The 24,138-nt window shown below is 51.0% G+C and overlaps 1 pseudogene; it reads right to left on the reverse strand.

Annotated features, from left to right (window-relative positions):
• Nucleotides 1–14,849: 14,849 nt before the first annotated feature.
• On the reverse strand, nt 14,850–18,650 carry LOC142071370 (fibrinogen-like protein 1 pseudogene; annotated as a pseudogene).
• Between the last annotated feature and the right edge of the window lie 5,488 nt (nt 18,651–24,138).

Raw genomic sequence — 24,138 nt, forward strand, 5'->3', positions numbered from 1 at the left:
GAGTCATTAGGTGTCTGGAAATGAGTCACTGATTCTTGGTAACAGCACCGTGTATCTGGAGGCAAGGTCAAGTACATTTGCAGGCCGGCCGTCTCTGCTCCTCAGGGTGGGAGGAGGGGAGAAAAGAGTCAACAATTTGAGACCGAAAGAAAATAAGTGAGTTTTGGGCACCTTTGATAGAGAAGCTTGTTATGACTAAGATTGTTCGGCATGTTTGTGGATAGTAGTTTATTGAAGTTAGGGGAAGTGATGACCCTGCGGGGGTCACTATGAGCTGTGTGATTTGTAAAAGTTAGTTATAAAAATGACTAGATAATAAAGTGTATTTTGGAGCAGTTCTCTGAAGCTAGCTTGAGAGGTGTTTTTCCTGAAATCTTACTCCCCAGCGGGGAAGCAACTGGCTATTGCTGATCTGCCACAATTTAATCAATATTGTCCCAGATTTTAGGTAAATAGGTGGGATGTTCTAAACCTATTGCTTATGCCCGTGTGTGCTTACATCTAATAAATTGTAGCTTTAGATAAGAGCACGCTTCCTTGTGTTAATCGTTCATCAGCCGGAAGTGCTGTGTTCCCATTGATTTATTGCTGACACTGCCTGGAGTGAAGCAGTTAAGTTACCACTGCTGTGGGTTCTGAAAACCCTGGGCAACAGACGTGGCTACTAACAGGCATCGTCGTGGGGATTCTAACGACTGAGGGGCAGAGACCAGGAGCCTCGTCCTTTGGCTACGCAGTCCTAAGCGGTGCCTGTGTTTATTAGGAGTCTGCCTGCTCCTCCAGCACCTGGAGACACAACCCCCTGCTTGCAATATCCCAGCCAATGGCCCCAGGGACAACTATGCTACAGCAAGGGAGGAATAAGGTGTTGGCTGATGAATAAACAAGAGGAGAAAGGGAAACAAGGCGACAGGGATTCTAGCGGCACTAAAGAATGAGAGAAGAGCCATGCTGAAAACGTGCAGAAGAGGCTGGGTTTGTGGGGGCGGGGAGAAGAAGGGACTCTGCGGTTCCCCTGGCCAAGTGTTTTCTGAATTCTTCCATCATGGGGAGAGGGTCTTGTCCCACCCATAGAAGAAGCAGGAGATTCATGGTAGGGATTCATGTCTGCACAGAGGTGTAGGGCCTCCCTGCCTCCTCCCCATACATCTCCCCTTTGCCTCCGTCGGCAGTACAACCTAAGGAGGTGCCACAGGGCAGATTTACAACAGGGTTTGGAGAGAGACCGGCTGGCTCCTCCTGCCTCGCCCAGAGAGGCTTTGTGACTTTTCTTCAGCACGGCTGCTAGTCTCTGCTTCAGAGAGGCCCCGGGACTAGAATGGCAGGGTGAGTTACAGGCTTTGGTCTCAAGCACGTTGGCGCAGCTGTGGAAAGCTAGCTTCCCCAGCACCCGGTCATGCTAGCCAATGGCAATCGTCCTTCACCTTCAGGAGCACTAAATCCCATGGCACTGAGTCTCTAGACCAGCTGAGCTGTGCTCGGCCCAAGACCTGAGAGGAGGGACACGGCTCTCCTGATCTTAGGACCAGCCCCAGCCCAATTCATCTTACAGGTGCCTGAGGGTTACTGTTGGCCCATGGAGCTCTTCCACTGAGGATCGCAGGAGCATAAAGACTTCCTGGACACCGTCTTTCTCCCAGGAACACCCACTTCATGATGGCAAGGAAGCAAGGCAGTGTAGAGCCTCTATGGCTAGTCATCACACAAGGGTTGTGCCTATGAAGCCTCATGGGACTGAATCAGCTACCAGAGTGGTACACAGGGACCATGCGGGGTCAAGCTGACAGCATCAGGGCAGGGGCCACCCAGTGGTTCCTCCAGTGGCACCTTCTGCCTCTTTGCCTGAGCTATGATTTGCCTTTTGAGGGTCACACGCCCCTCCTGAAGCATGGGCACAGGGACAGACATGCCCATAACATCACAGAGACAAGATCCCCGCTGCATCTTCTGCTCTCCTGGCCTCTTCCACAGGTAAGCTAGAGCTTACTATATTTAAACAGGTATCATAGAATCATAGAATATCAGGGTTGGAAGGGACCTCAGGAGGTCATCTAGTCCAACCCCCTGCTCAAAGCAGGGCCTATCCCCAACTAAATCATCCCCAATGTTTAATAGAAGAGCGAAAACTGGCTAAGCACCAGCCGAGGGAGCTGCTCGTGAAGACCTCAAACCAGGAACCAGAGCTTAGCACAGGCTCGTGGTCCAGTCTGCCGGCTGAAGCTGAAATGACACTATATGGAGAGGCTTCGATTAGACAAACGGACTTGCCCTGTCACTGCAGGCCCTTTGGAAGAAAGAATGAAGAACAGAGGCTGATTGCTGACTGTGAAAGAGATGGTCCTAGGAACCCCACAGATAACAGCTGGTGACTGTATCCATCAACCCCAGGGTTCTATCGTGCTGCCCATCACAGTAGCGTCTGGGCACCTTCCACATAGAATCAATAGCAATAGCTCAGTCCCGACTAGACTTCATGGTGTGTCTGGCATTTCCGCCTTTTGGGCTTAAACTCTCTCCTTGGGGTATGGATTTTGTTTTTGATTATTTTTAAGATGTATTTTTTTAAGGTTGATTTGTCTCAGGATTTTTGTTGGAGGGTGGCTTGGGGGGGGGTTGGTTGGTTGGGTTTTTTTGGGTGGCTGGAAGTGTCATGGTTGTGAAAATTATCCTTCGAAGATGGAAAAGGTACATCACAGGCAGCAGTGCGACTTGCTGAGCAATGAAATCATCAGCGTTCGTGAGTCCCTGAACCCTCGATTCCGAAACAAAGACACTTCTGAGACATTGATACTCTAGCTACTCCATCAAAGCTACTAATGATCGCCATAGAAAAGTTACACCCATACAAATAGCCTCAGAGACTCTCGGTAGGTGGCAATATGTATGGCAGGCCTTACTACACTCACATTCACTGTGTGCATCCCCTGCCCTTTAACTCCAGTCTCCTCCCTTGCGTTTTGTTACCACTCGGATGAGTCATGTCTGCTATTTGTTCATAAGGTCTCCAGGGCAGGAACAATGGGCCCAATCCTATAGCCCTCATAAATTCCCTTAGCTGGAGTGGTTCTAAGGCAACTAGTACTAGGAAATCCTCAGCTGGTGGCATTAACACTATGCCAGCTGTCCTACTTCCCCCTCAGCGTAGGGTGCAACTCCAGGCTTGGCTGGAGCAGAGAAGTGTGTCAGAGCTGGGGCCAGAGCACTGGTTGGGACTGCTCACAGCTCTGAGATTGCTCTAACTTATGACAGGAGCCAGCTGGACCCCTGGAAGCCTCCAGGATTGAGGGGTGGGACAGGGGCAGAAAGGGAGCGTAAAAGCCACCGGTGCTCCCTCCAAGTGAGCAAGCACTTGGGGTTCTGGCCCCATGTCACCTTTGTCATCCTGTGAGGTATCTTGCATACCGACAGTGTTCCTCAACCGGCAGGTCACAAGCCCCAGTGGAAGGTCTGGGGCCTTTTTCTGTAGCCATATTAGGCGAGCAGGAGCCATTAGCCAAGAAGCAGAAAGTCACCGCCTCGTATTCCATCTAAATTACATTAAAACAATGTAATAATGGGCTGTGATGGAGACGCTCCTGTCCTAATAGCACCCACCGTCACCAGATAAAGAAACAGATCTTACGATGGTTAAAGAAAACTTCATTTGGTAGCATTCTGTCCAGCAAGAAATCACTTATCAACAGTGTGGGTGTGAAATCTATACTGCTTTATTGTTTTGCCTTTACGGTCCCCACTTTTCTATTGTTTATCTGTATGGTTTCTGTCTGGTTCTTTGATTGTTTCTGTTTGTTGGATAACGAATTTTGCAAAGTGTAAATCAGCTAAGGTGGTGGGGTCTGACTGGGTGAAGAATTGTTTCGCAATAGGTTAGAACGGATCAAATAATTATTTTGTAATACTTTAGTAAAATGACTGGTTAAAATACAGCTAAGCAGGACTCAAGTTTCACTATAGAAACTGGGGTCCAAAAGGAAGTTCTTGGGAACCAACTATAGGACATAGCCCAAGATCGGAGCTGCCAGACCTCAACACCCTGCCAACTATATCGTGCAGAAGCTGGAGTCCCCGGACTACCTGATCCTGACTGGTCAGCAAGAAAAATTCATCTGCCTTATTGGGAGTGGTGAGCATTGTATGCTTAGCGTGTGTATTCTGTGTCGGTAATTGTTAGTAAATAGAGGTTAAGGATATTACTGTGTAAAGCTCTTTCACTGGTAAAAGACCCTGCAAACCCGCAGAGTATAAGCTTATGCCTTGAGCCCAAGGAAGGGTAAGGGTAGGTTCTAAAGGGGAGGGTTATGCCTTAAGCCCTCAGAACTGGGCAAAGGTGGGTGCCCCTAGAGAGTGTGAGTAACACCGGGGGGAGGGGTCATGAAATGAAACTGGGGGAGTTGGAAACATTGAAAAATATATTAAACCAAAGGAAATCTTTCCCCTGCCTCCCAGACCCTGGCACACGATTCCCCTTCAAGGCCATGTATTCTGTCAACCTCCCAACACACTGCCTGCCCGATTTACATGCACAAATACCAGACAGGCACGTAACTGGCTGTATACATGTGTGAGTACCTCATTTCCCTGTCTCCTGCCCTTCATCCACTCTTAGTCTTAGAATGCAGACTGTTCAGGGCAGGAACTGTGTCTGCCTGGAGTACGGAAAACACCGAGAACATTGTGGGCGCTACTGCAACCTAAATAATAACAGCAAATTTCCAAAATTAGAAATCTGCCATCGTGTGCACACAGCTGGCGCGTGCAAGTAGCCGAAAGGCACTTGACTGGATACGTGCAAATTTGATCGTGCACCTGCACACACAAATTGGAAATCTGCAATTGCATGCATCTAACGGTGAAAATCTGACACAATCCGAGCTTGATTTGCCACTCTCCTATACCAGTATCACTTCATGGAGTTACCTGGGATTTTCACAGGCGTCCATGAGAGGAGAAGCAAGCCCTCTGCACTGAGTTCTCCCCTAGTTCTGCGCTTCACTGTCAGTGATATCAAGTGCATCTCCCCTTCCCGAGGTCCCTCGTGTCTGAATTGGTGGAAGCCACAAAACTCTGGCATCGTGACCAATATTTCCTCTCGTAGTGAAACAGGTTCTAATGACCAAGACTCTGCGTGTGCAATAGAGGAATACTTATTAAGGACGGACACATTTGCTGTCCAGTTACTGCACGGCTCAGGACCCATTTATCCTGGTGTAACCGGGGGGAGAATCAGTCCTCCAATGTCTAAGGACACGTTACCACGCAGCACACCAGGGAGTGTCTCTACAGCAACGTCCTGCGTAGACAGTGCAGAAAGGCAGTGAAAGTCTTGGAGTGCAGCTTGGCTCAACAGAAGCTTTGCAAAAGGCAGAAAATAACCTGGAGAAAGGTTAAGGCCCATCAAGCCTGTACGTACTCCGGGACTATTACTGTGCTGTAGCAGCGTCCACACTGGACATCACCCTGCGGCCAGCCGGAGTGCTGCAGAGTCCCCCTCCTCAGCAGAAAAGCTGGCCAAGGACGGCGTGGGCGAGACACCTGCCCAATGCGAAGAGCTAATGCTGAGGGAAGAGGCGCTGCGTGATGAGGTGGCACGTAAGCAACAAGAGCTGAAGGAGCTGGAGCCATCACCTGAACAGGGAGAAGGGGGCAGAGGCACGTAGCTGAGACTCTTCGCAAAAGGCAGAAAATAGTGTGGGAACGGCGCCCGCAGGGTTGAGAAACGCAGACGCAAAGATGAGAGAAAGCCAAACGGGGTGAGGGGTTGGCTTTGGGCGAACCTTCAGCCCTTTGACCGGGTCGCTCGTTGGTGGGGTTTTTTTGGTTCTGGTTTTCTTACGGCTAAAATCTTCTTCTCTTTTTTTGGTGCCGTGTCATTCGATATACCGGGGAGCTGATCCTTCCTCCACTACTGCTGCTGTGGTGGGCGCCAGCCGTCAGCAGAACCACTGCAGTTCTTCTGCCCGGAGGGAGGGGATGAAGGGCAGGCTTAGGAAAGCCTCTGCTAGGGTCTTGTGCCCCGCTCAGTGCCAATGAACCCAGCGCCAGGGAGGCAAGTGTTTGCCCCAGTAGATGAGCGTAGCGTGTGGTTTTTATCCTCCAGGAGTTTGGAAGGAGAAATTGGCTCATTAGAGGAGCAGGCTGGTTGTGGTTAAGACGTGGAATTAGGATTCGGAAGCTCTGGGTGCAGTGCCCAGCTCTGTCACAGATTCCCTGTGGCACCCGGGGGCAAATCACCTCCTCTCTCCGTGCCTTCGTTTCCCCAGCAGTACAACAGGAATGATAGCCCTTCCCCTTGCCCAGTCTGATGGTAAGCTCTCTGGGGCCAGGCCTGTCTTTTCTTAGTGTGTGTTTGCTTTTGGTAGCACCACCAATTGACAGGGCACTTGCAGGAGAGGGCAGTTCCTGGCCTGAGAGGCTCACAGCTTAAGGATCATCACACAGAAGTCAGAGTGCCAACATGCAAGTAAACTCAGGCGCTCAAATCGGGTGTGTGTGACCAGAGCTCTTTACTGCACGTAACACAAAGCTACAGCACTCAGTCTAATACCCCTGCTCTCCCTGACACAATCTCCAGAATATCCTATGTGACTCCATCACTGCTGATAGGATGGCATTTTGCTATTGTCTTGTTCCCCTCCCCACCGTAGGGCTTCCTATATCACTGGCACACCAAGAAGCCTTGAACTCTGCAACCAGGCGCAGGGATGAGGGCCCAGAGGAATGTCGATTCCTGCAGAAAAGGGGTTTGCTGGTGCTCCCGTGAATTGCGTTGCATTCCACAAAGATAAAGGAGACCCGGCGGGAGACAGAGCTCCGAGGAAGGAACACAAGTGACACCACAGGGTGCGCCACGGGGAAAATTAGTGGGTGCTCAGCACCCACCGGCAGCCCCCCCCCCCGATCAGCTCCTCCCCCGCCCCGCAGCGACTCCCTCCTGCCGCAGATCAGCTGTTCAGCGGCGTGCAGGAGGCGCTGGGGGGAGGGGGAGGAGCGAGGGCAGGGCGCACTCAGGGGAGGGAGCGGGAAGAGGCAGGGCAGGGGCAGAGCAGGGGCAAGAAGAGGCAGGGTTGGGGTGAGGGCTTGGGGGAAGGGGTGGAGTGAGGGTGGGACCTGGGGCAAAGTGGGGGGTCGAGCACCCCCCCGGCAACTAATAAAGCCGGCGCCTCTGACTGGCACGGACCCCTCGCTGTCTGCCCTGGGTGATCTGAGAGAGGAGGCTGCAACGGTGCTGGATCAGGAACTACACCGATTCCTTAGGCACCTTATCAGGAACTGCCCACGTTCTGGGAGCGGGCGTCAGGAACGACATGGCCCTTCTTCGCCCACTTCCCCAGGTGCTGGATGAAATCCTCAAGCAGCTCAAAGGGACAGTGCCTGGGGATCCTCCAAAGAGACGTTGAAATTACGAGTGAGAAACCAGAAAGCTTCAAATCCCACAGTACCGGCAGGTTAACCAAGGCAGAGGAGATGGCTTCTGATTTTATGGGCGAGTTCTTGCTCTCCCGTGTGGGAGTCACGCAGACAGGCACCTTTTAAAATGCCTGCATCTTGAGGCGCTAGGGTGGCCGAGCCTCCAGGATTGTCCTGGAGTCTCCAGGAATTAAAGATCAGCCTTTAAAGAGTACGTTGTGCGATGACACCTCCAGGAATACGTTCAACCACGACTGGCAACCGTATTAGGCACCTAAACACCTTCACAACTCTGACTCGGGGTTTTCACGTTCCCCGGACAGCCAGCTCATTGGGCAGATAGGAGCTGGGACTGAAAAAGGGGAAGGAGGTTTGGTACAGGGGTCTTCTAACTGTTGCCCCATTGCCGCAGTGGGCATGGAAACCTGTCAGAAATACATGGTGATTAAAGGTTACTACACCGCTCTTCGATGACGTTGGGACTTCAACGCCCACTTCCTCACTGCAGAACTTCCGAGACTCACAGACACGGCCAGAAGCAACTGGGGCGAATCGCTTGCGTACACAAGTTTGACCACTTCAGCGAGCAGGCTAATGAAGAGCCAGTCTGGCCACCTAAAGCACAAAATGGAGTATCTTACTGAGCTCTGGAACTGTAGCTAAGTTGCAGTCTCTTCGGGAGTGTCTGGCTTCTTCTAACATGCACCAGCGGTTCTAAACAGAGTTTGCTGCACTCCCATGAGGGGCTGTAGAGTAAATATGAAGTCAGAAAATGAGCGTTAGTTTACGTTGGGTTAAGGAAATAGATGTGGCAAGTGGAAGGAAGGCCTTGGAAGCAGTGAGCGATAAGGCCTGGAGGAACCAGGTTTGGGTCAAAGAATAACCACTGAGATAAGGGAACATTTCTAAAGAGAAGGGCCTCTGACCATAGGGGTGACTGCAGATGGCTTTAAGTAAAACAAAGAGAATCTGTCTTAAAAAGAGCCAGCATGGACCTTGCCATCCCACATACTAGGGTTATCCTCAAACAAAAGCCTATGTGAACGCACGTGCAATGAAAAAGCTACCGGTCAGCAGACAAGAGTGGAAGAGATAAGGAGGAAGGGCCTTGGGGAGAGAGGAGATTGTAAAATTTACCTGGATTAAAACTGGAGATAAGGGTGAACTGTCTCCAATTGGTTGTTAGCTAAAACAGATATCAACTAGGACATCGTCTGTTGCTGAAAGGTATAAAGGGAGTTATGAATCTGAGGGTTCTTTGTCAGACCCTACCTGATCCTGCTGGAGTACACCAGGACCAGACGGTTCCCCCTTTGTCTGGCTGGTCTGTACGCCTATTGATCTTCCTTCTGAATGTTTTGCTATAGTGTGGTAACTGCTTATTCTTCAGGCCAGTGTTTCTCAACCTGGGGAGTCATGGGATGGGCTTGCAGGGGGGTCACCAGGGCTGGCATTAGGGAGAAGCAAGCAGGGCAATTGCCCGGGGCCCCACCCCACAGGGGGCCCCACAAAGCTAAGTTACATGCTTCAGCCCTGTAGGGCAGGGCTCAAGCTGAAGCAGGGCCCCAGGCAATTGCCCTGTTTGCCACCCTCTAACGCCGGCCCTGAGTAATATTCATAATTTACTTAATGACATTTAAGGTAGGGGAATTGCAATGTTTTCAAGTCTTAATGTTGCGGCGGGGGGGGTGGGGGGGAGGGTGTCAGATTTTTTGTTAAGTCCAAAGGGGGTCCCCAGCAGAAGGTGGTTGAGAAACGCCAGCTGCTAGACTGAGGCATGTTTAAAGCCATTGTATAAATACCATTCGGTCTCCGGGCTTCCTAAAGGAATTCATGGTTAAACTAGTGTTTGGCGGTCTCCCATGTTATTATTAGTCATTCGAAGTATGAATCATAATTCCAACAGCAGCCATGCTTAGCATAATCGCTTGATATTACAGTTCACTCGGTCATTCTTGTACACTTAGAGCTGAGTTTATTATACTCTGTGAACTGATGATGAATTTGCTCTGCTGAACCATCAAACCTCCAGCCTGTGAGTGTTAGCTTGGTGTATTTCCTGCCTTTGAATCAACGCTCTCCATGTGCCTTTCTTGTGGAGATTAGACATCTAGCCCTACTTTTGTAGATTAATAAATGTAGACGTTGGTTTGCGTGAGAGTCAAACCTTTCCTACTCTTAAACGGATACAAGAAATGGCAGCAAAAATCTCCAGTGCATCCTACAACTAAATTTCACCTTTGACCATTCACCACCATCAGAAGATCTCCAACTCCCATTGAGAACTGGATTCCAGAGCTTCCCATGTGTAACCCTTCTGCCCGTCAGAGTTGGCAGCAACAAGGGCCGGGTTCAATATCTAGGGGATCCATTCCAATAACACAATGCAAACCGGCTCGAGCCCCCACCCAGTGACCTGGGACAAATATATACCACCCCCGCTGGGCGCCTCCAAGAGGCAATACTTCCCCTCTCCCAAGCACATAGTCTGAGTGTAGCAAAAAGCCTTTTAATAACAGAGAGAAACAATGTGGCATTATGTTGGGGAAACACCACCAACAGGATTCATAACACAACCCATGAGCAAAAAAAGCCCACCCCAAGCAAATTGGGGCATGCCCCTTTCCCTTTGGTTCTTGAGTCCAGCAACCTCAAATCACCCAAAGTCCCAAAAGTCCAATGACCCAAAAGTCTCTGTCCCTGGTCAGGGCAGCCCCAGAGTTTGAAAGTTTATCTGCGGAGCTTTACCTCCCAACCTGGGTGGAGATGGGACAGGGGTAAGAGGCACCTTACGTGATCTGAAGCTGACCGCCCCACAGCTCCATAGGCCTTCGCTCCGTTCCGCCAGATGCCCCACAAACTCCTTCGCTCAGCTCCGCTCCGCGTCCCACCAGCAGCTCCTGCCGTCCTACGAACTGCTCCACCAGCCTGTTCACAAGGCACTCCAGCCATCCCGCAAACTGCTCCACAATATATCTTCCGGCTCCCCCACTACTTAACACAACACTCAGTGATTTCAGCTCTTAGTCAGTTCAGCTCTTTGGTGAATTCAGCTTGTCCTAGGGGAGCCTCAGTGCTGGTGCACTGTTAGCCCAAAGTGAGCTCAGCAGCCTGTAACTAGACTCCTAATGAAATCAAAATTAGCTCTGATATTCCACAGTGGAGAGAGGAGGAAGTGCAATTAGCATGTAAGGCCCTCACCAAACTGGCCCATGCCACCAGTATTAATACTTGTCCCCAACCTCTCTCAATTCACAGAGTTTTGGAACCCATGACCCTTGCCTAGCAAGTGCCACTTAGTTGATGGTGAGTCCTTCCATCATAACAAAAGGCCAAGTACAGTTCCAAGCACAGTTCCCATAATCAGGGTAATAACAATTTATTCTTCCTGCCCCAATAACAGAGACACTGGGGATCCCACAGCAGCCAAAGTGACCATTTGGGCAGCTATGGCCTCATTCTAGGCTGGGTGGGTGTGCCTATGCAAATGAGATCAGCCCCTAAAGTTCTTTTCCACAACTTGCCACACCTCACCACCAGATGTCAGGGTGGAGCTCATCCTGACACTGCTTACACATGCAACCCCAACCTCTGGCTTCATATCCATGCACTTCCCCATCTGCATACTCTGTCTTCTCTCTGTCCAGGGTCCACTCTTTGGGCCAGAGCCTGAGCTGCTGTAAATCAGCATACCTCCCTTGGAGACAATGGAATTACAGCAGTTTACACCAGATTCGTTTCTGGCTTTTTGGCTTCTGGTGCTCCATCTATGTAGCAAAAAATGTCGTTTCCTCTTTTGAAAAATCTCTACCTCAAAACATCCCCTTTACGATTTTATTTATTCTTCTCTTCTCACGCCAGCGTACACCAGGAGTAGCTCCGCTGAAGTCAATAGAGTTACACCACTGTCATGGCACATGTCCGTGTCCCTTTTGGTTCGAGTCTCCCCAGCCCATAAACTCACCTCTTTAGAGCAGGTTTCACAACCCTCCTCCTAGGGGCTGAGATCTTCTTCCTCGGCTGAGCTTGGAGCCTCCTTTGGATTCACCTGCCCAGTCATCTGACCACTGCCTTAATCCTGCCCAGGTGGGTCTGATAACCCCAAACACGTGTCTGGGCCAGCTGGGGAGAGGGGACCCTTGTCCCACCCACTCTACAACGGTCCCAAGCCCTTAAAGGAGCAGCAGCCTGGGGTTGTTCCATACCTTTTTTCTCCCAGACACTCACTACTCCCTAGAACCACCCTCCTCACACCCATTGTCCAGTCTGGTTCCCTGAAATGGGGTAACTGGCCTCTCCTACTACCTCTTGTGACCTTGAAGGGTCAACAACCCATCACGGGACCTCAGAGAAGGAGCCGCTGGTGGGGGCAGTCTCCATGAGAGACTCTTGATTTTGGAATCTACTCACTTGATCTTAAATAACCCAAATCTGTTGAGTCTTGTGCTGCAGCCAATATCTAGTGTGGCTCACGTTTCCGTATTAATGAAGATCAACAAAAGCCCAACCAAGTTAAGGGTTGGGGGGGGGGGAAATCTGTCATTGTCAGACTGGGACACCTAAAATGTTACGTCTGATGAGCCACTCGGGCTAAAAGCAGCTTGTATATATCCATGGAAACCTTGGATTCTTGGCATTTCAGTGGTATATGCCGTTCATTTCTAGACATAGGCATTTGCACGTCATTATACCTCAAAACGGTTATTGATCCCTGCAACCAAGCAAAAATATGGGTTATTTACGTGACAGGTGAGGATGCTTGAACCAGTCCAACTCTGCAATAGCACATGGCTCTGGGGGTAGAAAGAGGAGGGCACCAGCTTATTGAAACTTTCAAAGAAGGACAGGGTAGGGATGTGGGATACCATGAGAAGGCAAAGAGAGGTATGACGCTGAGCCAGCAAGGGTTAAGCAATCAGCAGGCTGCATGATCTGAAAACAATCCTTAAGGACATATTAGAAGAGTATTGAAATGGCAAACAGGGCCACTCCTTGCAGATAGGTATCAGAGCCATATTCAATAGACGAGAGCCCTTGAAATGCAGGCCTGTATTGATAAAGAATTAAAAATAGATCTGAATTGTATGTGTCTATATTCACCTAGATCCTGTTAGAAGTTTAACAGTGTGATCAGATTAGCTTGTATGTGCTAAACTTCTGTTCCTGTCTGCAATGTTTCATTACTGTATTCTATTGATTCAGAGATCAAAGGAGGGTATTATCATTTAGATGGGGCTTGTGGTGTAATAATATTATTGTCTTCATGTCTCTGTGAAATTTGCAGTAGACTACCTGTGAACTGTTTGATGCCTTATGCTAACAAATGCAGCTGGTTACTCGTGTGTGCCTAGGAAATAGGGATGAGCTTCAAAGCAACAATATACGTTACCTCTTCTTCAGCCAAGGAAGCCCTGCCGTGACCACAACTTGCTTCAAGTAGAAAGGAAGTTGGGGGCCTGAGCCTGTTTTATCTCAGATCTGCTTACACTTTGACTGCTTACCTGGATCCAGGGATCGTCCTCACTCTCCTCTGGGTACACTGCCGAGGGTAGGGGTAGCAGCTCCTCTGCGTCGAGCGCGTCAGGGCTCCCTGGAAGCTCCTGCTGGTCCCTGGGGCAACAGCGGTTCTCCTTGGTGCTCGCCTCCAGCAGTGGGGAAGAACCGTCTATTGCCTCCGGCGGCTTCTTCCTAACTGAGCAGCTGGGCCGGCCTGTTATAGTTCCCCTTCCTGTCCCGCCACTCTGCTTCTGGCGTGCGGGGCGTGGCCCTCCTGGCTCCTCCCGCCAGGCGGCTTGCGGCGGTCCCTCTGCGTCTGCCTCTGAGGGGGGCCATGCTGCCTCACTACAACCCCCAACACCTCCAGTTCAGGAGATTGAACCTTCCCCCCCCACCCCATCACACTCCTCTTTGCTGATGCTCCAGTTCTCCAGCCCTCCCAGGCCCTGATCCCTATCAGTGGACTTCAGAGCAGCAGACCGAGCTCAGCGACCCTGGAGCAGGCTGGTGCCAAGGGAGAGAGAGCGAGGTGGAGTGGATAGTGCAGTGGACTGGGAGTCAGCCGACCCGCTGTCTCACCCTGGGACCAGCACTCCCCTCTTTGTGCCTCACCTTTGCCCTCTGTAAAAGGGGGATCATATTTACCACCCTCGCCAAGAACCTGGCAATCTATGGATGGAAAGAACCAGGGGTTATTTAAATGCCCCCGAGCCAGCTCATCCCAAAGCCGGTCCACAGGGCATCCTATATTCTACTGGGTACGCTCCCCTGTCTCTGGCTATTTATTAATTGATGGCCGGTATCTCTAGTCATCGCATGCCAAAATAGCAAGAACCTAAACACCACATAAAGCAAGTGGGGGACGGGGGGGGGGGGGAACAGGCGTTCTGGGGGGGTCGTACATCACAGCCAGTTGTCTCAGGGGGATGGTAGAGGGATTGGCAGCCAGCAGGGACTCAGCTGGGACTGCTCCTCATTGAGGGGGTGTCAGGGGATAGTTGGGAGGATTAAGAGGGCTCAGAAGGGTGTGGGTAGAGCTTTGACAGAGGTGCAGGCAGGTCGGGCAGCCCAGAGGAGGGAATGGGGAGAGTGTCCTTGAACGGGAGAGGGCAGACAGGCGAGCTCTGAGGCACTTTACCTAGGAGCCTCTGCCATAATGTGGGTCTACAACCCCCCTCCTTTGTTAACCCCTTCTTTCTTGCCACCCTCCCTCCCCATTCTGTTTAACCCCACCCTGCTCTTTCCTTCCCAGCGCACCCAGCCCTACTGAATTTCCTGTGGTGGAAATCGCTGCGTCGGCCAAGTGCCTGAACCCTGGGCCAACATCGGCCCAAGGAAAAGCCACCCAGAAATCACTTCCAGCCTTCACCCCCATACGCCTAAGGGGTAACAGCCTTTCCCCCCCCACCACCCCTTGCCCAACAGAAACCTGCCAGCCAGACTCTGTTATTAAGTAAATAAAAATCTCAGCACACTTTTCTCAAGAGGGGACGCTTTGGCTTTCAGGCCCAAACCCTTCCCCCCGGTTATGGGTCTTGCAGGAGACTTGCATAATTCCAGCTCAGAGCAGGTCCTGGGGAATCTTTTCTCTTACCTCTCAGGAATGGGTGCATGGTCCACAGGGAGCAGCCCCCTGCAGGATTCCCTCTTTTATAAAGCCTGGTTCTTTCCCGTAAGTCCCCACTGGCCCGCAGGTAATTAGTCCAGGTGCACTGGCCCCTGCTTCCTCCTAAAGGGCCAGTCTCCCTGTTCCACCTTCTTTACCCACCACAAAATTACGAGAGTGAGCACAAACCCAATTCCCCCTCCCCCCCCGCCCCGCCAGGCCGCCTTTGAGGTAAATAGAAACCCACCTCACCGCATGGTCTCTTCCCCGAGAAGGGACAGGAACTGTGAAAATGGGACTGAAATGGCAGCACTGGGAGGCTTTTGATGTCTGTTTTATTTGTGGTGCAATAATTATCCCAGCCCTGAGGAAACTCAGCTATGGAACGTCAGTGTGCCAGACAGAGGGCAACATGGGCTGGAGGGGACGTTAGCAAAACTTCCCCCATCCCCAACTAACATACAGTTCTCTGCGTGCTGTGTACAAACAAACAGTAGCAGGAACCGGGCCCAGGAGGCAGCCCTCACAGCTCTCTCCAGAGGAGATGAAAGCATGGCCCACGCATTACAGAGGCAGCCCCAGGAAGTCGTGGGATGCAAGACAGACTTTCAGCTCCAAACACATGCAAGTCTCTCTTCTATAAGGGAATACCAGAGCTCTGTCCAGCAAAGAGGTCTGTCTTTATACCAGAGTAGGGCCATTGTGTCCCACTAGAGGATAGTGGTAAACGTACACCCAAGCCAGTAGATTGTGTGAGTCCCCCTAGAGCTTCCCCCGAGGTCATCATTCGTTCTTGAGCTCACACCAAGAGCATCTAGGGTCTCCAGCCAACAATCCATGCCTGAATCCATCCAGAGCCATCAAAAGGTGGCATCCGGATTTGGGCCGACACACCTGAGAAGCCGAAGGGGCAGCTCCGTGAGCCCAGCCAGCCAAGGGCACTGTCATACGGAGTGCAAGCAAGTCCAGCACTGCAGTCCCTGAAGTCACTACATGGCAGTATCTCATGAAAAGTTTTAAAACATTTAAATAGTTCCCCTAAAAAATGGGATCCTCTTGGACCACGATCTTCCATCTTTGGCCTGTTCTCAGCCTTTGGTAGGTCCAGTCTAGGAGAGTGTTGAACAATAAGATTTCACTCAAACTGGCCTTGGTAACACAGGGCTTCACCATTTAACCACACACTGAAGGCCTTTCTTTCTTTGTTGTCTTCATTCTCTTGACCCTGCCCCAAAGGCAGAAGCAGGATGATATTTTGGGGACGCCGTGGTCTCCGGAGTCAGTCCATCTCCAGCTATAACAAGCCACTCCCGTCCATCCCTTTCTGGAGCTGGGGATCAGCTGAGAGGAGAAACATCCCCAGTCCCTTCATGGGGAGAGATGGGGTCGGAAGGTGCGTGGACGGATCATCATGGTGACTTTCTTCAGGGAGTAGTAATCAGTGTCTTTCCAGGTGTACCACACAATGCCATCTGGCCCCAGGATCTTGCGGTTTTTTATGGAGTACCTGCCCCCCTGTGACAGAGAGAAGGAGAATGTGAGGCATAGGGGACATTCAGAAGTGGCAGAAGAGTCATTTGAAACCAGAACCTCCCAGTGCCCTAGGGAGTACAGCTGAGGGACCCCTGCAGCTTCAGCCATGGGGGAGCTGCTGATCTTTCCTAGTGCTGCCAGTGCCCGCAGCACTATACAAACATTCCCTGGCATCTGGAATCATCTCCCACCAGACGTTGAAGGCCTGGCAATTGGCATGATAGGTTGTACAACCTGGATTGTTTTCACTGGATGATAATTTATTTACAGGCTCAGTGATGAAAACACTCAGGCACGAAATCTACAAGAACAGAATTCAGCTGGGTTTCCCCTCCCTTCCAGCGGGCGCAGGCCCATCTACCCAAGAGAAAGGATGAGGTTGCCTGGAAGCAGAAGACAGTTCTATTTTCTACTATGTCTGTAGGACCAAAAAAAAAAAAAAAAAGTTAAAGAATTAGAGTTAGTTTGAGTTAGGTTAAAGAAATATGCACATGTGTTGTAACAAAAGGCCCTGACTAGCAAGTAGAAGGAAGGCCTTAAAAATAATGAATTATAAGGCCAAAAGAAATGAAGCAGGGAGGATGAATCGTTCAAAGAATAGCTGATGAAGTAAGGAGAAATGCTTAAGAAGAAGGCCGCTGATGAACAGGGTGACTGCAGATGGGTTTCAATAAGACAAAGAGAATGTCTCTTCAAAGGAGTCAACAGAGACCGTCCCACCCCACACACCAGTGGTATTTCCCATGTGAACCCAGGTGTAATGAAAGAGGTGGGAGGGATCGCTCAGTGGTTTGAGCATTGGCCTGCTAAACCCAGGGTTGTGAGTTCAATCCTTGAGGGGGCCATTTAGGGATCTGGGGCAAAAACTGGGGATTGGTCCTGCTTTGAGCAGGGGGTTGGTCTAGATGACCTCGTGAGGTCCCTTCCAACTCTGAGATTCTATGAGCTGCTGGGCAGCTGGGAGGGGAAGTGCTAAGGAGAAAAGACTTTGGGAAAAAGAAGGTTGAAAATATGATCTGGATTAAGATGAACTGTCTCAGGCTGTTTTTAGCTGAAGTCAGTAATTGGCAACGACATCACGTTTTTGTCAAAGGGTATAAAAAGTAAACTCTTAAAGGGTTCTTTGCTAATTCCTGCCTGACCACATTGGAGCCGACCAACATGGGTCTAAGCACTGCTGGGCTTAGCCCGTTTGTAAGTATCTTGATCAAATGCTTATAAATGTTTTGTTACTTTTTGGATGTAGTAAATTGCTTATTAGTAAGGCTATGATTTTGTCATGGAGGTCACGGAATCCATGACTTCCAGAGATCTCCATGACTTCAGCCCTCGGCGGCTAGGAGCTGCAGGGTCCTCCCGCTGCCCGCCATAGCTCAGAACTCAGGGGGTCCCCTCGCTCGGCTGCCCCACAGCTCCCAGCTGCTGCAGGCGGCAGAGGGGTAGGGGTGGGGAAATCCGGCAGCTCCCCATTTTGTCATGCATATTTTTAGTAACAGTCATGGACAGGTCATGGGCTTCCGTGAATTTTTCTTTACTGCCAGTGACCTGTCCTTGACTTTTACTAAAAATATGCGTGACAAAATCTTAGCCTTTCTTATTAGTTAGGCATGTTTAGAACAATTGTACACGGTACCATTGTACCATTTGGCCTTGGGATTTAATAAAGGAATGTATAGTTAAATTTGTGTTTGGTGGTTTCTCATATTCATATTAATAACTTCAAATATTATTAATAATTCCAACAATGTCTTTCCAGGAAATCAGGGTATCTCAAAGCAATGAGGGAGAGCCTTGTAGCTGGGTGGTTGGGCAGGCAAAGAGGAGCTGCTGTTATACGATGAACAACAGCTTCCATGCAGCCTCACCCACGAAGCAGCAATGCCTATGTCCTTTTGTGGCCACCGTACCTTGTAGTACACGCCATTGAGGTTGGAGAAGAAGCACTGATGATACCACCAGCCTCCGTGGGAGATCTCGGCACAGATGTTCCCCGTGTCAGGCGTGCTGAAACTCCTCTTGTTGTGGTACCAGGCAAATGAATCCTCCACTGTCCCACTGAAGCCTTCCACATGCAGGCGGTAATAGTTTGCCTCATCCTCAATGCTGCAAACAAGAGGAAACGGGCTGGATTGTCTCCTGGGGTTTCTACATCTCCTTTCCAAGCTGGGCATTGCAAGCTTTATTCTTGCAGCGCATCCATCTGCATCCAGTTATCTAGGCTGGGCATGCTCAGTGTAACTGCATCTTGCCAGTTCAGGGCCCAACGCCCTCTCTCTCCGTTCGGGAATATGTGATCCCTCCCCGCCCCAACCCCCTGCATCCCCATCCCTTTCACTGCATCCCTCCCTGTCCCACCCCCCGCACCCCCATCCCCCCCATCACTGTATTCGTCCCCATCCCAAACCCCTACACCTCCATCCCCCTCACCGCATCCCTCCCCGTCCCCTGCATTCCCATCCCCCTGTCACTGCATCCCTCCCCGACCCACCCCCCCGCATCCCCATCCCTCCCCCCGCATCCCTCCCCATCTCACCCCCCTGCATCCCCATCCCCCTGTCACTGCATCCCTCCCTGACCCACCCCTGCACATCCATCCCCCTCACCGCATCCCTCCTCCATCCCATCCTGTCCTGCCCCCCACACCTACCCATCCCATCCCTGTACCCCTTACAGCGCTCTCCCACCCATCCTCTCCACCTCCCAGAGCCGGCACCCCCATGTCCCCCACCCCCCATAGCCCTGCACCCCATTCACCTCCATACACTGCTGCACTCCCATTATGTCCCTATACACCCCTGTGCCCCCCCATCCTCATGCACCTGTAGCCTTCTGCCACTGCATCCCCATCCACCCCACATACCCCCCACATCCCCTCCTCTCTCCTTCACTGCCCCCTCTCACCCCCACCCTGCTCTCTTCCTTGGTCTCTTTCCCTCCCCATCCTCTCTCCTCCACCCCCACCCCCACCCCCCAACTTTTCCCCTCCAGCCCACCCTCCTCCCTTCCCGGCTGGGTGATTTAGGCAGCCCCTGGGAAACTGTATGAAAAAGTGTCTCTGTCGGCAAGTTTGTGCGTGCATGCATTGTATGTGTGTAAGAGACTGTGTGTCTGTATGTAGGGAGGTGTGTGTATACCTGTGTGAATAAAATTTGCAGCCTAACTCTTTGACTTTCATTCCTTTTGCTGGCTTGCACACAAAAAAAATGGATAACATAAAATATGTGCGTATTCATTTCATAACAAGTGTTCAAAAGAGGAGGGAACTCCCAAAGCAATGTATTATTTCTGAAAAAGCAAATGTTGTTGACTAGTAATTGCAGAAGAGCCGATGTATCAGACATTTCTTCCCACCTTTGTCTAGCAACATTATAAACTCTTTGTTGCAGACTCTCGCTTTTTATGTGTGTGTCCAACACCTTCCAGCCTGGAGCCCTGATCTTAGTTGGGGTCTCCAGGCACTAAACAACCGTTGTAAAATATTACATAATGCGGAAGTGCATATGTTAGTGCATGCTAGAAGTGTACACATGAATACACGTGTGTATCTGCATGTTGGTGTGGGAGTCAGTTTCTACAGATTTATTTATACAGATATCTGGACAGGTGCATTTCTGTGGCTGTGCTCTGTGGATTTGTATTTGGGCTTCAGGAGTGGGCCTTTAATGGACCCAGGGCAGCGGTGATAAGGTGTGGTCCTAATTCCACACACAAAATTACAGTAACTTTAGTGAACAAAAGCCATGGAGCTGGTTACGAAAAATGGGACAAGGGGAGGGAAAGAATTGTGAAAACCTTGGTGAAATGCCATTTTTTTTAAATGACCCTTTTTGACTATTTTGCTGCCAGCTCTAGCGCCCTGTAACAAATAAACCCTGAACTACTGCTCAGAACAAGAAATACGCCTGTTTGGGCCTTGCAGTGAAAATGAGCATGTGAGAGAGGGTGGGGGAGAGCAAGCGACGGGGCGGGGGAGACCACGGAGTGAGCAGGGGGTCGGGCCTGGGGAAGGGGCGGGGCAGGGCCTCAGGGAAGGGGGCAGTGGGCGGGGCAAGGGTGTTCGGTTTTCTGGAATTAGAAAGTTGGCAACCCTACCCACTAAGGTCAAATGGAAGTCTTTCCAATGACTCCAACAGACTTTGCATCAGCTCCATGCACCAGGGATTGGTGGACCTGCAGACTGAAAAGCAGGAGCTGCCATGGCTGTAGGGCATAAATTAACCCCCAGGGTGATGTCTGCACGGCACTCAGGAGGTGTGATTTCCAGCTTCGGCGGGCTTACACGCACTAGCTCTGCTTGAGCGAGGATCTATCACAGGGCAGCCGTGGCAAGTGGGACCAGCTACCCAAATACAAGCCTATCGGACCTCCTAGACACGCACGCAGCCAGCTGGCCCTCCTGAACCCACACTGCTATTTTCAGGTGCTGGGCCAAGCAGAGCTAGCCGTGTATGTCTGCGAATCACATCTCCCCACTGCGATGGAGGCACCCCCCGGCGAGGGTCAGGCAGAAACTTCCCCTCTGGGCCAGTTACTCCATACTTGTCCACTAGGAGGATTCTTGTCCCTTCCTGGAATGCCTCTGGGGCTGGTCACTATTGGAAACAGGACATCAGCACGGATGGCCCTGGTTTGATCCACTATGGCAACTGCTGTGTTTCTACAGTATGCTCCTAAACCAAAACAACACACATCTGACCAGGAAGTGAGGCCTTACCCTCCACGGCACTTGTTATGGGAATCAAGCAAATAGACCAGGAACTAACCATAACTTGGGGCCAATCCCACAAGCCTTCTGGGCCCAAAACTTCCACCGATTCCAGTGGGATTTCCATGCGCTAAGGCCTTGCAGGAGACAGCCCTTTGCCTGCAGCAGGAACCCAGGGAAGGGCACCGTGCCCTCCTACCTGAAGAGCTGGTAGAAGGCGTGCTTGTGCTTGTTATTCCAGTCTTCCAAATCAATGCGTAGCGAGTAGTCCCCTTGGTTCGTCATCTTGTGAATGTTCTCGTTACCCAGCCAGAACTCTCTGTTTAAATCCCCAAAGCCGTCTTTATACTCGGTCCACGTCCGGGTGAAGTTGACCGAGCCGTCCTGCCGCCGCTGGATGATGGTCCAACCTCCACCTGCCAAGGGGAGAGAGGTGACGCTGATTTGAGTCTCCCATTAGCATCATTAGTGAGGAACCCAGCATCATCCTGAGCCAAAACCTTGACTCAGCTCCGCCTTGTACTGACATTGGCCAGCTGGCCTGCTTGCAGAGATGTCTTCAACTAACTTTGCTCCTCTTCATCCCTTGCCCCACCCCCCAGCCCCCAGAAGAAAGCTGATCTGCTGGCTCTGCAGTGGTTATAACCCTGCGATGTGTATCCGTGGAGAAGTTTACAGATCACAGAGACCGAGTCTGATCTGTCCTACACCAGTGCTGACGGCAACAGTTACTCCTCATTTACGCGGGCATACCTGAGGGCAGAATCAAGCTGGTAAATTTGAAGAAAGAAGCCGTTTAGGCATGAAATAGGCTGGAGATTCCAGCATGTTGGTATTATTATGTATTGGTTCCAGAGCACCACAGATGTGCACGTAGCCAAAACCACACTGCGTGAAGCATGTGTCTCTTTTAGAGGACCTCAGTGAGGCAGCCATGCAATCACTGCAGATTAACGGAGGCGTCTCTGATGGCTACCAATGGCGTCCTTTCTGCTTGCCTCCGAGTCACTAATGGGTGAGACTGTGCTGTCTAGGACAGATATAGCGAGCAAGTGCAGGTTTTCTTGGAGATACTGTAATGGGTCACAAACTGAATACGAGTAACAATGTGATGCAGTTGTGAAAAAGGCTAATATCCTTCTGGGGTGTATTAACAGGAGTGGCATATGTAAGCAGGGCCAGATTAACTCTCCTGTGGGCCCGGGGCTATTGGATTCTGTGGTGCTCCTGTATACAAGCCTTTTTCCTCATTTAAAACAAAATGATCACAATTGTGGCATCGAGGCTATTAACGCTATACTAAACTTGCCTTTTAAAAAACAAAGCCATTTTGTGGTTACATTTCAGTCTTAAAACATGTAGAATATAGTTAATTCAAAATAGCCCACTTCTTACCTTAGAATCGCTATTATATTAGTTTCTTTCTGGGAGGGAATTTGGGTGCAGGATGGGGCTCCAAGCTGGGGCAGGAGTGTCGGGGTACAGGAGAGGGTGAGGGGTCTGGGAGGGAGTTTGGGTGCAGAGGGCGGATTCTGACCTGGGGCAGGGGGTTGGGCCGCAGGAGCAGGTGCGAGGTGCAGGCTCCAGCCGGGAGATGCTTACCACAGGCAGCTCCCGGCTGGTGGCGCAGTAGGGCTCAGGCAGGCTGCCTGCCTGCATGCCGTGGCCCCACGCCGCTCCCGGAAGCGGCTGGCTGCTGGCACGTCTCTGCGCGCTCCTGTGGGGAAGGGGACAGCGTGTCTCCGTGCGCTGCCCACGCCTGCAAGTACTGCCCCCGCAGCTCCCATTGGCCAGGAACTGGGGATGGTGCTGGGGGCAGTAGCAGCACACGGAGCCGCCTCCATCCTCCTCCAGGGACTGCAGAGACGTGCCAGCAGCCGGCCGCTTCCGGGAGCGGCGTGGGGCCAAAGCATGCAGGCAGCCTGCCTGAGCCCTGCTGCGCCGGGGCCCTCCTTAGCCCAGGGCCCTGGACTGCAGCCCTAAAGCCCCTGCATTAATCCGGCCTCTTTAGTCTCGAGAAAAGAAGATGGGGGGGCGGACCTGGTAACAGTCTTTAAATACAAGAAGGTCTGTTATAAAGAGGCTTGTGATCAGCTGTTCTCCATGCCCACTAAACACAGGACAAGAAGGAATGGGCTGAATCTGCAGCAAGGGAGATTAAGGTTCGATATTAGGAAAAACTTTCTAACTATAGAGATATTTAAGCCCTGGAACAGGCTTCCCAGGGAGGTTGTGAGATCCCCATCACTGAAGTTTTTTTAAAAACAGGTTGGACAAATCCCTGGCAGGGATGGTCTAGGTTTACTTGGTCCCTCTGCCCTGCACAGGGAACTGGATTTGATGACCTCTCAAGGTCCCTTCCAGCCCTACATTTCTATGATTCTCAGTTTATGACTGGTTTATGGATCATTGTGGGCATGCAACTCCATAGGCGAAGGGTTACCACAGCTCCGCCAGGGACTGAAAACAGTGGGGAGCGATTACTGCCGTCTCGGAGATTCTATGCAGCTCCAGAGAAATATTCTCCTAGGGTGGTTTGCATATACTGATTTAGGGCAGTCCCAGCGGAGAGGTCATGGGCAAAGAAAGAAATTGAGATATAAAGGCTGAGTTTGGGGAGATTTGGGGTCTTCCTTTTGATTCAACAAGCAGACAGATCTTGGGCTTTAGGGGAACCCCAAACCTTGCTGAAAGATTGGAAAGTCTTTGGCCTACTAGGGCCCTATAAGACTGATGGGTGAGTCCTGGTGGATGAGTCCTTAGTACGTGTGCAGGGAATTTTATTGTTTTAGGTGTTTTTTCTGTATGCTTTTCTATCCTTAAAATAAATGTACTCTTCTGCAAGGAAGAACTGTGTGCCCGCTGATAAAAACACTGCCATTGTCCTCTGAGAGAAAGCAATGCACAGGGGCTGACCCTGAGGCAGTCTGGCTTCCTGGGGATATGCCAGTGTATAGAATAATAGAATCACAGACTCATTGAAGTGTAGAACTGGAAGGGACCTCAATAAGTCATCTAGTCCAGTTCCCTGCACTCAAGCAGGACGAAGTAATAACTAGATCATTCTGACAGGTGCAGCCTTAAAACCCTGATCAGGAGGAAGAGGGATGCAGGTTTCTGCCCCAGAAAGATGATGCCTGGGAACCTGAAACCATATGTGTGTGCCCTTGAGGGACCACGGACAGGAAATACAGGTGCAGTTACCCTGAAAGTGTAACACTGTCCTTCCCCCGTTTAACCAAGGCTCTAGGCTCCAAGAGCACAAACACCATGAGCTCTTCCAGCACGGGATGCACCAAGATGGAGAATCCATCCTTGCTTGAATAGGTCCTGGGGGCTAGAAGCATTAGCTCCACCACTGCAGCTCAATGAGACACTTCAACTGGGGTTC

This window comes from Caretta caretta, chromosome 3 (assembly GCF_965140235.1).
Source record: "Caretta caretta isolate rCarCar2 chromosome 3, rCarCar1.hap1, whole genome shotgun sequence".
Lineage (NCBI taxonomy): Eukaryota > Metazoa > Chordata > Testudines > Cheloniidae > Caretta > Caretta caretta.